Raw genomic sequence first — 13,176 nt, 5'->3', positions numbered from 1 at the left:
TGAAGAATGTTTCCTCAGATCTCCATTAAATCACTTACTCGTCACCTTAAACATATACCTTCTGGTCTTATGCACATCTGCTATGGGGAAAAGATTCTCATGACAGCCCTGTCTATCCTTCTGATAGTTTTGTATACATCAGTAAGATGCCCCCTCAGGGTCCTCTACTCCAAGGATAACAAATCTAGCCTACCCTGTCTGTCCAAATAACTGAGACTTTTTATTCCAGGCAACATCCTGGGGAACCTCCTCAGTAACGTCTCCAGTGCAATCACATCCTTCTGATAGTGTGGCAATCAGAACTGCTCACAGTATTCCATTTGTGGCCTGACTAATGTTCTATAAAATTGTAACAAGACTTCATTGTTCCTATATTCTAAACCCTGGCTAATGAAGGCATGTACCCTGTATGCCTTCTTCACCACCCTGTCTACCTGTGCTGACACCTTCAGGTACTTGTACATTAAAGTTCCTTTTTTGCTCAGTACTCTCTAGGGACCTACCATTCATTATACATGACCTTACCCTATTAGCCCTCCCAAATACATCACCTCACACTTATCTGGATTAAATTCCGTCTGCCATTGCTTTGCCTAGTTTACCAGCTGATCAATTTTAGCCTGAGACTATCCTCCTCACAATCAACAACACTAGCAATTTTCGTGTCATCTGCAATTACTAATATGACCTTTTGCCTTTACATCCAGGTTGTTAATGTACATAACAAACAGCAAGGATCTCAGCATGTAGTAGTAGTCATATACAAAATTAGGGTGGAACATAAAAATACCTGTTTTAAGGAATTCACGTTAACTTTGCAATCTGTAATCTTCTCACCAAAGTACTAAATACTGGTTTCTCTCATGAATGTTGGGGTCGAAGGATCTCTGAACTCTGTTGATATCCAGAATGCTTCCCAGAGATGAGCAATGTTTCATCAATATAACTTCTATCCACCTTGTGAAGAGGCTGCTTAAATCTGACACAGTAGTCGCATAACTTGGCTCTGTGGCTAAACTAACAGTTGATCAGGCAGGGGATGATGTAAAGTATACATACACATGTGAGATTCTATTTACAATAAATTATAATCCATGCCACCTATGTGCCTTCTGAATCTTTTCTTTGTGCTTGCCCCCTGGGTATGTCTAGCTGCATTCCGGGGGCCCGCAGTTAAAGCAAAGAGGGCCCAACCTGTAGTGGAGCTGATTGACCTGAACGATTTGGGCAGATGAGCCCAGGCACATATAGAGCTAAAGGGCTCAGACATGCTGACAGTGTCCTGCCCAGGGGCAGGCTCACCATCCTTAAATACAGCTCCCACTGTGGTGGGGATCACAGGCAGGACAGAAATGGAGGGGTCTAGCATATATGGAACGTCCTGAGTGGAGACTTCTGCAGCGCCTGTATGTGGTTCCTCCTCTGACTCTGTACCTGATGGCAGCAGCCTATCTCCTTGAGATGAAGGGGCACTTGGAGTAAGGTCTTTCTGTTGCCTTGCCACTGATGCTGAGAACCAATGGCTAAATGATGGAGTGCAGGTTTATGTATGTGTCTGGCACCCACTAAGGTATTCTTTTAGATCTGGCTTTGAATGGCAACTGCCAACCTGTCCATGGAGGCAGCCAAATGCAGACATGATTGAGCCAGGACTATACTGATAACAGTGGCTCACACAAACTTGCCTGGTGTTCCCATGTCTGTGAATTTGCACAGAGTTAGTAATTACTGACACCAAGGTGTCATCTCCTGCCTGAGGCTGAGCATGTGCTTGGCCTCAAGCAGTCCTCTGAATGCCAATGACCTGGGTCATTTCTTTCTCGACCAACTGCAGGGACATGCAAATGATATTTTCACCAGATTGTGCTCCCAAGTCTAATCTAGATAAAGTCCAATCAAATTGAATGTATCTGAGTTGTGGAGGGTCCAGGAGAAAGCCCGACCAGTATCTCCTCTGAGGAGTTTGCTGATAGTTTGGTCCCTTGTGGCAAAGGGTGTATGAGTAGTGCTAGTGCCTGAATAAGAGAAAGAGTAAATTAGTTGCACAATAGGGATAGAAGCTTAAATAGTCACAGTGGTGGTAAAGGAGAGAGGTGTAGGACAGCACAATGAAACTTACATCGTTGTCTTGACATGGAAGTCTTTGCATTCACACATGAGCAGATTCAATCCTCTCCTGCAAGTTGAAGGATTTTCTCCTTACAATGGGTGAAAAGGGAAATGTCGACCACGCATCTTTGTCTTTTCTGAACTTTTCAGGTATTTTCCCCTGCAGTGATGTGAACTGAGGGAGTGAGAGAAATGAAAGTGCCTGGGAGGTCTGATAGTGGTGGTGCAGGAGCAGGGAAGGCTGTGAGGTGTCCCTAAAGAATGAGTAGGAAGCGCAAGGGAGGCGTAGTAGTTTAGGAAGATGCAGTGCATGACATCCATTGAGGGAAGATGCTGCAAGCAATGAACCACATGAATATGCAAGGAATGGAGGGATATGGACCAAGGACAGGCAGAAGGGATTAGTTTATTTTGGCATCATGTTCGGCACAACATTGTGGGCTGAAGGGCCGGTTCCTGCACTGTACTGTTCGATGTTCAATAGTGAGGCAGGCAGACCATTAGCTTTGGTGGGACATTTATGAAATGGCAGAATTAGACTCAGTGTGAGGTAGCAGAGAGAAGAGGGTGGCACTTACTAAATTGCTACCTGTTTCTAATGATTATGTAAATTCACTGACCTGAGTGGCTATCTTGGTTCAGTCTGGCAGTGTCTGGTACTGCACTCTCCATTGGCAGCCCTGAGGAAAGAGGATGGCCCTCCTCTCCACCAGAACCTTCAGCTGCCCTATAGTGAACCAAGGAGCCAACCTCCTTTCCTCAACCATCTCCTTTCGAATTGCAGTAGAACAATGCACTTAGAACGGTACTTTCTGGCTTGCAGCATTGAACTGGTGCATGGCTGAGTTTAAACATGGCACCCACAGTCTCACTGCTGGAAGATGCTGGCAACTCGGAGCAATTCTGCCTTTAAGTCTGCACGATTTAATGAGAAGCGCACTGTGGATGCATTATTAATGAGAGCATTGCCATGGACCATGAATGGAAACCCTCCATGAAAGTCCCTGAAAATGTCACTAAGTCAAAAGATGGGAAAATTCAGCCCATTGTTTTTAATCAATCCAGGATGTTCATCGTATTCACTTTGATGTTTTAGCTATGCCAAACATTTATCTACTTTTCTGAAATCATTGCAATTGTATTACACCCTAATTTCATAATCTATACTCATAGGTAAAGTGATTTTATGGCATGTGAGGAGGCTCACAAAACTACCATTAGTATCAGTCTCGAAGATAGTGGAGAATGTGAACAGCAAACGATACATATGTCCTCTCCTTCTGGTGGTACTCACTCCTGTACAGTAGTGATAGCAAACTTCCTACCAATTTCATGTTCTTGTTTAAAAGCAATGTTAAAACTTTCTTTCTTAGGCAGGATTCCTTGTTTCACAAACTTGGCTCTGGGATGGTTAAGATTCTTCACATTAGCACACAGGACAAACACTGCAAATGACTGGCAACTATCGCAGAGTTAATCTTGTGAAAATCCTCATTACTGTTACTGTTGCCCGAGCTACAGTCTTTTGTTTTGTTAGAGAAAGAACAAACAAACCCTGACCCTGATTAATGAATAATGTGGTTGGGTACTATGCTATCTATCACTTTATAATTTCTTCAAATGTGAATAACGTAATAGTTACATTCAATGCATTAGATTGAATGCATCTAATTCATGATTATGTTGAAAGCTCGTTGGTAAACATCTGCAACTAATTTAATTGCTTCTCTTTTTATATCTTTTTTTTCTGTTTCCTTTCTAATAATTTTTCTTTTGTATGTTTTTATATTATGTATATAACATTTGTGGATGTCAGTGTTGTTGGCTACACCAACATTAATTGCCCATTCTTAACAGAATTTGGTGTTGGTGAGTCACCTTCATGAACCACTATAATGCTTCTGCTCTTGTTTCTCATTAGGGAAGGGGTTCCAAGAATTTGAGCTTCTGACAACAAAGGATTAAGGCAAGATGGTGTGTGATTGGAGGGTCCTTGTAGCTGATGTCACACGCATGCATCTGCTACCTTATCGTCCAGCACGGAAACATACCCTTCGGTCCAACTAGTCCATGCTGACCATAATCCCAACTAAACCAGTACCATCTCTCTGTGCTTGGTCTATATCCCTCCAAACATTTCTTATTCATGTACTTATCAAAATGTCTTTTAAAAGTTGTAACTGTACCCAAATCCACCACTTTCTCCGGAAGTTCATTTCATACATGAACAATTTTCTGTGTAAAAAAATTGCCCCTCATGTCTTTTTTAAATCATTCTCCTCTCACCTTAAAAATATGCCCACTCGTCTTGAAATCCCCCACCCTAGGGAAAAGACACCTGCCATTCACCTTATCTCTACCCCTCATGATTTTATAAACCTCTATAAGGTCACCCCTCAACCTCCTACACTCCAGTGAAAAAAGTCCCAGCCTATGCGGCCTCTCCCCATAACTCAAACCCTCCATTACCAGCAACATCCTGGTAAATTGACCTTCTAGGTACTAGAGGTCCCAGGTTAGAGAAACCTGGGCCAGTAACTAATTGCGTCTTGTAAAAATTATGCACAGCAGCCATGATATCCCATAGTGTAGGGTTGCCAATTAAGTGAGCTGCTTTGTCCGACTGATGTAGACCTTCCTGAGTATCATTAGAAATACACCCATCCAGGCAAGTACAAAGTATTCCATCACACTTTTCACTTGCACCTTGTAGATGGTGGAAAAACTTCTGGCAGTCATAAGGTCGGTCACTTGCTGTAAAACACCCAGCTCCTGTCCCGCTGTTGTAGCCCGATATATATACGGCTGGTGCAGGGATTGTGGTCAATGTGACCCTAGATTGTTGATGTGGAGAATTTGGCAATATCGATCATGCTGACTATCAAGATGAAATGGTTAGACACTATTATTAGATATTAGTTGAGTGTGAAACGTAAGGCTGAATGAGTGCAGTAATGAGGCAGATACCAACTTTTAGATGAGATGTTAAACTAAGGCAGTATCTGTCTTGATTGATTGATTTTTTTTGTTGTCACGTACTAAGATACAGTGAAAAGTGTTTTTTGTGTGCTATACAGGGAGATTGTACCATACAAAGTGCATCAGGGTAGCAAGACAGAGCGCAGAATACAGTGTTACAGCTGCGGAGAAGGTGCAGACAGAGATCAGAAATAACATCCGAGAGGTCTGTTCCAAAGTCTGATAACAGCGAGGAAGAAGCTGTTCTTGAATCTGTTCATACGCATATTCAAACTTTTATATCTTTTGCCCAATGGAAGAGGGCAGAAGAGAGCATGTCCTGGGTGAAGGGGTCTTTGATTATGTTGGTTGCTTTCCTGAGGGCAGTGGATGGAAGTTTGGTTTGCATAATGGACTGGGCTGTGTTCACGACTCTCTGTTTGCTCAAGTAAATGTAAAAGGTCTCCTAACCAGGAAACTTATCCTAGTGTTCTGTCATTGTCTATCCTACAATCAACATCACAAAAATAGATTATCTGGTGACTAAACATAGTTATTTGCATAAATTTGCTTTGTACAAATTAGCTACCACGTTTCCTACATTATAACCATGTGGAAACTACAGAAGTATTTCATTGGCTATACAATTTTCTGGGAAAATTCGGTAATCATGAAAAGCCAATATGAAGAGAATTCTTTCTTTCTTTGTAGTTGTTGCCTGGAGCTTGTGTGGTGTGACTATTTCCTGCCACTTATCAGGCCAAATCTGAATGTGGTGTAGGCCTTGCTGCATGCAGGCTTCAGACTGCTTCATTATCTGACGAGTTGCGAATGGAACTGTACATTAAACAATCATAATTGAACATGGTAACTTCTGGCCTTACGATGGAAAGAAGATTATTGATGATTATTGGTCTCAGGATACTGCTCCTGAAGACCTCTTGCAGCACTGTCCTACGGGTGAAATACTATAACCACCTTCTTTTCTGCTGGGTATGACTCCAAGCAGTAGAGAGTTTCACCCCTCTCCTGTCAATTCACATTGATAACAATTTTACCAGGACTCCTTGATGTCACGTTTAGTCAAATTCTACCTGATGCCAAGGGCAGTCACTCTCATCTCACTTCTGGATTTCAACTTGTGCATCCATATTTGGACAAAGGCTGAAAAGAGATCCCGAGCAAAGTCATCCTGATAGAACCCAAATGGAACATCACTGAGCAGGCTATTGGTGAGCACTGATAGCACTGTGGACAATACCATCCATGATTTTGCTGATAGTCAATGCACTGTGGATTTTAAGTGGTAAATATGAGAACACAACAGCTGAGGATTCTTTATTTAACAGAATGCAAATGAGAGGAATGTGGTGAAAGGTAGTTATGCTTTCAGGGAGTGAAGTGATATCAGAACCCGTGAAAGCAAAATGCAAGCGATAAATCAAAAGAGCCCAATGTAGTCATGTAATCCTCAAACACACTGGGTCCGATTATATAGCAGGGTGGATTTCTGATGATTAGAATGCAAAGAATCTGGGTCAGTGATACACTTGCATGGTGGGCCATGGAGACATTTAAATTACTCGGCACATTTCGACATCTATACTCAGCTCTCAGATGAACCTGGCAGAAATCACTGCCTGTACAGCAGACCCTTTCTGAAGAAGGGTCTAGGCCCGAAACGTCAGCCTTCCTGCTCCTCTGATGTTGCTTGGCCTGCTGTGTTCATCCAGCTCTACACCTTGTTATCTCAGCAGACAGAGCAGATCTGCAGGCAGCAGGAAGCTTCCACCATGACCCAAAGAAGCTGTCATTGACAGGCAGGTGGTGTGGGGAGCAGGGGGAGACAATGCATTGTAACATCACAAGCACTTGAACATAATGTACACAGTAACATCTCACACCATGATTGCACCCTTCCCCACTGCGGCCTCCATGCACGCGCGCGCGCACACACACACACACAAACACCACATACTGTAAAACCTTATGCCTTTTAATTGTATGCACACAATAACAGGATAAGTATTGTCTAAATATCTGAAATTTTGTAATTTGATCTGTCCGTTGTAAACTGGCAATTCCTTCTGTGCTCTGGATATGAAGCTGATTTGCTTCAAAGTAAGCAAGACTGATCTCAAACTCTTGCTAGGCACTACTAAATACGTAATTAGTCCCAAATTATTAAACAATCTAATTACAGATTATGCTAAGGCTCCGCATAATGGGATCTTCTGGCACAGATTTCTCCTATTGCAATTCATGTGAAGAACCAATGGAATGGTGATCAAGGTTTTGCTGTCCCATTCATTCTGGCAACTTTGGGAAGCTGTTACTACCAGGTGAGGAGAAGCAAATTGATGCCCCTCTTTCCAAACTTCTTGATTGATTGTAACAGAAATTTGAGTTCTTTTTAGCATGCTAATTTTTCCAATTAAAATGCAATAAGGAGCCATTCAAAAGATTGTATTGGGTTAAAAAAAATAATTTTATTATCTGCTAATGCCAAGAAAAAGAATAAAGACTTGACTTTAAGCATGTAGTCTTTGTGCAGTCACTTAGGCATTGTTTCCATCTCTTTCTCTGTTTCTCTCTCACACACACAAAATTAAAAGTACAGTACTAAAGGACAATAATAGAATATACATTTTGGGGCCCTTCCAGTGTCCTTGAGGCATAAGATTTTAGTCTGAAACCACAGTTGGCTATTGCGTTTAGGTACTGTCAATAGTAGTGAAGGTTGCTTTTATTGATTAAGTTCAAAGCTCCTGATGCTTTTCTCTGTTGTTTCTGTGGGAACTGGCTGCTTTTCTTCATAATGGGCAAAGGGAAAGAGTTCTCAGCCCAAGTTCAGGTCTGTATGCTTAGTTTCATCTTCCTTGCTCTGATAAAGAAGCCTCTTGGAATAACAACTGGTTGTATATTCTGTGTCTGCTGAAGATTTTGTTTTCAGGCTTGATTATTGTAAGGAAGGTTCCATTATGTGAAAATTTTTGACACGGTGTAATTTGAAATAGGACATTTTCACACCTCCCAGGGGTATCTGATACATTTAGTTGCTTTTGGGGAAAGATGTTCATTTCGGCTCAGGATATCTCTTGTCTAACCTACATTGGTTACAATGAAACCCAGCGAACCCGTGTGGATCAGGGATGCCCATGCCCATTTTAAGTCAGAATTTTTGGTCCCTTTTTAAAACCATTTCAGTCCATGAAATCCTCAGGTATTTAAGTAGAATATTCAAAGTTCACTGGCCCATAGTTTATATCATTTTGACAATGTTCTGACCATTTTGATAGTTCTAGCACTTGGGGCAGGATTTAAATGGGCCAACAAAGTGTGCTATGCAGGGAAATTTGGGATAATCATGTGAAAAGTCAGGCAAGGCCTTACTTGATATCAGGAGTAAATAGTTGTATTTTCAAAAAGATTTCTGGGTGCTGAGATGAGTGGCTGGCCTACAAATGGTGAGGTACCAACTAAGGGGGTTACTATTGTTAACAGTTAACCTTACACCATTACTATACCACCTATCACAAGGAAAGTAGACACTGACAATTCTTGACATTAAAGTCAGTGCTGGTAGCTAGCAACTTCAGCTCACTACTTGCTCCTCTGGACCCCATCTTTGACACCTGACAGTAACCCTTGCGTATGCATCAAGGCACAATCCAGGGCACAAACCTCTATCCACTAGCTTATCCAGCCATACAATCATATGCTCAGGGCAGCTGAATCTCCAGAGCAGAGCTGCAGTCCTGCATGACGAACAATGAGGGCCATTGCCTCTCATATACCTTTCTGGTACTCCTGTGTCTGTTTGTGCATTTGCATGAAGTCTTTGACTGCCAACACTATGGGGTCTTCACCTGCCTGAAGCTGAACTGGTGCCTGGTCTCCAGCAGTCCTTTGAGTGTCAGTGACCTTCCTCAATCAGTTATGGATATGCGGCCCTGAGCACACCAGTTTGTGTAGCTGACTAAAATTTAACTACAGTTCCAACCAAAGTGTCAATTTCGAGCTGGTGAGGGGTGTAGCGTTGTCTTATGCATCTTCTGACCAATGAAATCTCCTCCTCAGGAGGGCTTTTCTTGTGGGTCAGCCTGCTGAAGCAGCCAGACAATGGCCGCCCCTCTTGAACCTGCAAGACACAGGGTTAAGATCCAGGGTTATAGGTTGTGAACAATGAAAGACATTGACAATGGGATTAACCTGAGATTTGCATTAGAATGAGGAATGGTAATCACTCAGTTTGCCGGACATGGATATTTTAGCATCCCTGCAGGAGTGATCCCGGTCTCCTCCCACTAGGGCTGTGATTCGCTCCTTGTGGTGGGTGCTGGCCCTTTCCACCATATTATGGCCTCTCTTCTGAAATGAGAGAAACGTACACATTGAGTTAGCTGAAAGTGGAAGCACAACTGTAGTACCTCTGCAGGTCAAAGAAAGGTGGAGATGTTCTCCAAATTAGTGAGCAGGCAGGGCAGAGGGCATCCAGGATTAGTCAGATGGGAGGTTGGGGGGGTGGGGTGAAGCGGGGAGGGTGGTTTAGAGCAAGTGAGGGATGATAATGAATGCAACAGTGAGAATGGTAGACCATTAGCTATGGTGGTAGGTAGGCATAGTCATAGGAATAGAGAAGGTGTCAGATAGCAGAGAGAATATGATGGCACTTACTCTGATGGAGCAGAGAAATTTATTGATCTTCTCATGGCATTATTATGCATTCTTCCACACCGGGGGCACTGGTGACCACACTGAGCTTGGTGAAGACATTGGCAGGACTGGCACGGTCTGATAGTGTAGCCTCCTCTGCCTATCCTGGGGGAAGAGAACTTCCCTTCTGTGCACCACTCCATTAAACAGATTATCCAAGATGATGTCTGCAAAGCAAGGTTCCAATTTTCCCTTATCTGCCAATTCTGGGAAAAAAACGACGAACCATGCAGTGCAGCTTCAGAATGCCAGTCTCCGATTGAATGTCAGTAGTGTTTTAAAGGTGGCATAGGTACTAGGGAATCCGATCCATTCCAGGATACCTGGTGTGATGCGTTTACTCAGCTATGGTGAGCTGATGGAATCGCACTAACATTGGAGATGAGGTGCCCCATAAGAGTAAATAGGTGAGTTTGGGAATGTTACAGCAAGAAATCTCACTCCACCTCACGGAGAGAAACTCTCTGTGAAATTTGACAAAATTGACATTGAATCAAAATATTGTAAGATTCAGCCTTTGGATGTGAATGTGAATGCACACCATGCTTTGTTTGTTAGGTCAATCTAAGTGGTTTTAAAAGATATGCCACAGAATGGCCTTGACAAAGACTGAACAATGTCAAACAGGGAAACCATTTTTAGTAGTGGCTGAGAACTGATTTCCATTGAAATCAGGTTGAAAGGGAGGCTACAAGGTCAAGACCCACTCCAAACACTTGAGTAAATAATCTTGGCTGACACTTCAGTGCAGTTCAGAAGGAGTGCTTCAATGGCATGGGTGACGTTTTTTTGACTATACATCAAACCAAGACCCCATCTTCCTTCTCAGGTCAGCATAAAGATCCTTTGGCACTTTCTGAAGAGTGCTCTTGTTGATCTGGCCAATAAAAGCTCAGACAACATCAATAAAACAGGTCTATTGCTATTTGAAACTGTGACAATGTCTCACCTTTTTCCTTGCAGCACTTCAAAAAGGCTGTGAAGTGCATTGAGATATCCTTAGGTTCTGAAATGTTCTGTGTAAATGCAGGTCTTGGCAGGAGCCAGGGCTCCTTGTAGCCAAACCTATATCTTTGATTCAATCCTCTCTTTTTCCTATTCCTATTTGGAATCCATTCTTCACTGTGAAGTGTTTTAGAATGTTTCACTCAGTTATAGGTGCTGCGTTAATGTTGTCGAGCTGTTTTTGAAATGTTCCGTTTTAATCATCTGCAGCATTGAGGATCCAGCGAGAACTGACCTCTGGGTTAGGTTTCAGCGATTGGGTGCTATCATCATTAACCGTCTACAGGGTAACTCCAAAGGACTCTGTGAATACTGCATTAGCATTATGCTTTAAGCCATCTAGATATATTTTTAATTCTTTGAAGGGATGTGGGCATCACTGGCAAGGTCAGCATTTGTTGCCCATTCCTAACTGTCCTTGAGAAGTTCTTCTGAGCAGTATTATTCAGTTTGGATTCTGGTGATCTTATAAAATGTTGCAAATATAAAATTAGAAACGAATATTATGAATATTAGATACTTAATTAGTTTGTTAAGACTAACACTTTCAACGTTACTGAACAAGGAAGTAATAGGACCACATTTAACACTACATATTAATATTGCCGGCAGTAATTTCTGGCCATTACTCCTAATAAATGGAATGGGAGGCCAGATTCTAAAATTGGCATTTGGCAGCTTTGTTAAAATCTACCTTAATTTATTTAAAATACTTAACACTTGAATTTATACAGAGCGTTTAATTTAGGAAAACAATCTTCATAGATTGAAATGTTTGAGATATTCCGTGATCAATTCCTTGATAGATTTGACGCAAATAGAGAGAAATTATTCTCTCCATGAGGTGCATTCCCAGTTCTAGCAGCTGTCCCCAAGGCACACATACTGATGACACACACTTTCCAATCAAATGAAACATTCGTTTATTGAACTTCCTCGCGACCGATGATACTCGGAGTAAAATTTACAGTCCATTGAGACAGTGCCCTTCACGACCTTAAGCAACCCAGAGAATATATAAAACAAGCTGTTCCTCAAATGAAATTAGATTCGAGTGCGTCATGTGATGCAATTTCCTCCCTGCAAACTATATGAAATATTCACTGGAGAGGACTGTACTTTAGTCCTAAATGGAAAATTTAGTCTCGTCCCGGGTTCAGACTTAAAGGCGGTGGAGAGAGCGACATGGTAATATTTACCTTACTCGTTAAACGTCATGCTATCTAGCCCCACGGCAGTCTGATTGCTCTTCAATGTATAAAAATAGCTGCTTTAAAGGCAAACGCGTCCGACCTACATAGTGTACCACTGGGAGAACTCTGCGCTAAGTAGATAGCTGAGAGAAGAAAGATTGCTCAGGTAAGTTTGTTTTAATATTTTGAAACTGTAAACGTACCAGCTCCAACACGGAGCTGTGTTCAGACAAAGTTCTGTAGGTGTGAGCGAGCACCACTCACCCAGTAACACCAGCGGTCAGTCAACATGCCGTTTCTCAAACCCTCAGTGAGTGTGGGCTAACACTCGGCCAGAAACGTCAGCTCTCGCCTATATTCTGGTCAAAATGGATTAATGAGTCTGCATTCTGACAACTCACTTTCACATACGGTTTATGTACTTTTTAAAAATTATTGCGCAACCACCAACAACATAGAATTCATTCGCAAGTAACAAAAAGCAACCACACAGAAAATGGGCTTGTTTCGAAAGACAGACATCCCAGATCATGCTGAGGGAGAACAAGAGAACACTGGGCCCATTTTATCCATCGGTATTTGACAGAACAGGGAGTGTTCTCAAGATGCTGCAATCTCTGCAACTAGAAAGGTTAACAATGCAGCTTCGAAGTAACACTTATCAAAAGAGAGAATTGCCATGCCACCGGATCCTAGTGCTGTTGTCTCATTAAAGGGAGAAGACTGATGGTGGTTTGATCCTGAGGGTCACCACACCTCAGGTGAGGGGAGAGGTTAAGAAGGAGAATCCTTCATAGTAACCTTAGCCATTGTAAGAATTGAACCCATACTGTTAGTATCACTCTGCATCACAAACCAGCAGTCTAAGTAAATGGACCCCCTTTCCTCTTACTTAATAATATAGAAACTGAATTAATTGAATGATCTGTCCCCATTGGAAAAGAATAGAACTTCTGAAAAAAATTACACATCAAAGCTACGCTGTTATGTTGTTGGTTTCGATAACAAAACTCATACTATATTCCAGCTAGTGCCCATCACATTTACATTGATATCTGTTAGTGTTACGATATGGCAAGGATATAATGTTTTCGACTTGTTGGAACTTGTTTGTTTAATTCTGTTTCTCAATGTTTCAACTTCACCACATCCAATCCAGGAAAGAATGCAGGTTATAAATATTAGCATTTGTGGT

The sequence above is a fragment of the Rhincodon typus genome, chromosome 29 (assembly GCF_021869965.1).
Source record: "Rhincodon typus isolate 14 chromosome 29, sRhiTyp1.1, whole genome shotgun sequence".
NCBI classification, from domain to species: Eukaryota; Metazoa; Chordata; class Chondrichthyes; order Orectolobiformes; family Rhincodontidae; genus Rhincodon; species Rhincodon typus.
This window is presented reverse-complemented; position numbering follows the sequence as displayed.